Source organism: Grus americana, chromosome 3 (genome assembly GCF_028858705.1).
Source record: "Grus americana isolate bGruAme1 chromosome 3, bGruAme1.mat, whole genome shotgun sequence".
Taxonomy (NCBI): domain Eukaryota; kingdom Metazoa; phylum Chordata; class Aves; order Gruiformes; family Gruidae; genus Grus; species Grus americana.
In genome coordinates this window covers 91983952-91986906 of record NC_072854.1, presented here as the reverse complement: position 1 = coordinate 91986906, position 2955 = coordinate 91983952, and positions in this window count along the sequence as shown.

Here is a 2955-nt window from a genome sequence, read left to right as displayed (position 1 = left end):
TGTTTCTTGTTACCTGCACCTTTTTTTCCCCCTCTTCTCTGGTAGAGGGGTTCATTCTGTCCCTGCAGCCCTGCAAGTCAGCACACACTCTTGTCTAAGCAGTCCCATCCTACTGCAGAACTGAGGACACCTCTCTGATTAAAAATGCTACTATAATTTAGAAATGGGAAGAGAAGTCCCACCCTGCTTGCAGGCTCAGCCTTGTTAGGCTATGCAGCTGGGTGGTGTTGAAGCCAGTCCTCAGTACTGAAGCACGGAGGGAACAAAATCATCCCAGCCTCCACTTCTTTGCTTTGGATGAATGTTCTTATCCTTGTTTCTTCCTGCCGCTCCCTTGTAACTCTTTCCTTCTCATACTGTGTTCTGGCATTTTACTTGCCAGCACCTAACTAAAAACCACCATGGATCTGGTGAGTTGTGTGAATGGGAACTGTTGCTGTGTTGCAGCGTGGGACTCAGGACACTTAGCCTTGAGGTGAGCAGGTCTCTCTCCTAAACTGGTCATTTTTCAAAAGCGCTAGCAGACCCAGCAAACTCAACTCATAAAGACATTTCAGACTTCAATGTTACAGTGATGTCTAGAGCACTGTTATTTTAGATACTGTATGGACCTAAATAGAGATCACACATGATAGCTGAGGCAAAGGTGCAACAGGATAGCGATACAAGCAGGTTTCACCCTGTGAGCAGCAACAGGAGGCTGTCGGGGATGAGCTAGGGTTGCCTGGCACTGTGGAGCAAGGTGGAGGAGGCAGTAGCTGCATGCTTTTGGGGAGAGAGGCAGGGTAGGTGGAAGCACAGTGATGCTGATGGATAGGGAGCAGGAAATGGCTGTTCAATAGATAAGGAGTCTCCTACTGAGAGACCAGCCACTTTTAGCTGTCTTCATGAGAGGGAGAGGGTGATCAGCTGCTGTGAGCAGAGCCTCCTCTCCCTTCTCTCTTCAGGGAACAGCTCACCTGAGGAAAAAGGGAGGGGGGCTTAGAGGCATCACTAGAGGACAAGGGTTTTTCTTCCCTATCTCGGTGGCTGTCCAGCCCAGTATCTCATATGTGGTCCCTAAGGCTCCTCATCTTTACAAAGTGCCAGGAAGCTGGTTTTGCACTTACCCAAGTGCCTGATGTAAATATGAGGACTTGGAGGCAGAAGGAATGGGGAGCCTTTAGGGGCTGGTGGTGCTCCCCAGTATCTTCTGTCCCCCAAAGCCCTGACAACTACAGTTGCAGCAGGACTGCAGACTTTACTCATTCAGTAAATGTTACTTCCAGCCAGAGAGCTTAAAGCAAGGCTTGTTGCAAAGGGGACTGTGAGCCAAGGTCCCTGGGCATTTGCCCCTGCTGCCAAGAGTTCAGTCATCAGCCAGGTGTCCAGGCCCCTTCCTTTCATCACTCTGCCAGTGGGGCAGGTTGCTGCCCACCGCAGGCCCTGCCCGTGTTCCCATATGCTGTAGCAGAGCAGCTCAGTACTTTCTCAATTTTCTTCCCATTTCTGGATGCAGATGTGGTGCTGGTGCTTGTAATGTCTCTGTGAGGAACCAGAGTGCAGGGGAGAGCTGGAACATCTAGCCCAGTGCTTTGGGAATCTTGTGACAAGACCAGAGGGTGCAGGAGAAAGTGTGTGGAGTCCCAGGGGATGGGTCGTGCTATCAGTTGAGAGCAGTGTTAGTGCCTGGTGTTGCACTGCTCCTGTGTTTCACTCCAGCCACAGCGATACCAGATGCAGGGAGGGGAAGGGGTGCTCTGTCGTATTGGGAGAGTGCTTTCCTGGGGCGCTTTGGTGCGTGTTTGTGTTACTGTATTAATAGCTGCTACAGGAGATGATGTCTCCTTTCGGTATTGGAGAGTAGGTGTGAGGAGGAGGAGCGGAATGCTGGGTTGAGCTGCTCCTGCACCATGCTTCAAAAGCAGAGCCTGAGCTTGCCAGCAGCAGCCTTACGAAATTAATCCTCTTCAGCCTGTTTTTTTTAACTCGAAAACCACTGACCCCTTGTAAACTTTTGCTCAGCCCCTTAAGGGCTTCAAGGTAATGCCTTTACTAATGGAGAAGGTGGAAGTCGAGCCCCTGTCATCGTTCACCTGGAAGGCCGGGGCTGCTGCTGCAGAGGCTACTGGAGCAGTGGTGGTGGTGGCCCTTGGGCCCCTTGTAAGGAGGTCCATCTCTGCTGCAGGAGCTGTTGGGCTCTTTAGCACTGTGGAAGGAGACTGGTGCAATGAGCGAGCAGCAAAGACCTGATGGCTTGGCACCCCAGCAGCTCCCTGCTCTCTGAGTGACAGACCCAGCCCTACAGTGAGAAATAAGCCCCCGGCATCCCAAGCAGAGGCACTAGAGGACAGATCAAGGGTCCCGCAGCTACTTCCAGGCCCTTTGGGGAACTGAAAGGTGTCAGTTACACGATAGCAGTTACAGCTTAGCCAAGCGACAGTGGAAGGTGGGCAATGGGAGAGGCTCACCACAGCCATACACTGCTTGCACATCAACTAGCAAGGGTTACAGGGCTCCTACAGCAGAGTAGGAGTGTTGGTGTGATCATCCTCTGTGGGTGGTCTTGGGTGACCTCAGCAGCAAGGCGTTCCAGAAGGTGGCCCAGGATGGCAGGAGGCTGCTGAAGACCAAATCCCACAACTCATCAAGCAACTCTGGAGGGGCTGGCAGCATATCTTTGAGCAGGGAGCACTCAACCACCTGCACAGCCCTCCCCAACTTCTCTGTGCCCACAGCTACCTGTGGTGACCAGCTGAAAGGCCCACTCAGGCTGGGGGGAGTTGCTCTGCAGCAGCTGTGTGGGATCAGGCCAGTCCTAGGCTGTCTCCACACCAGTTTGATATCCACTTTCCTCAACTTCTGTGCCTCCAGCTGGAACTGCAGCCCCTTCTTTATATCTGCAGCAGCCCCAGCACCCCTTGCATCCAGGGCTGCTGCATCTCCTCCACTGTCTTCCTATAAATGTTAAAAACC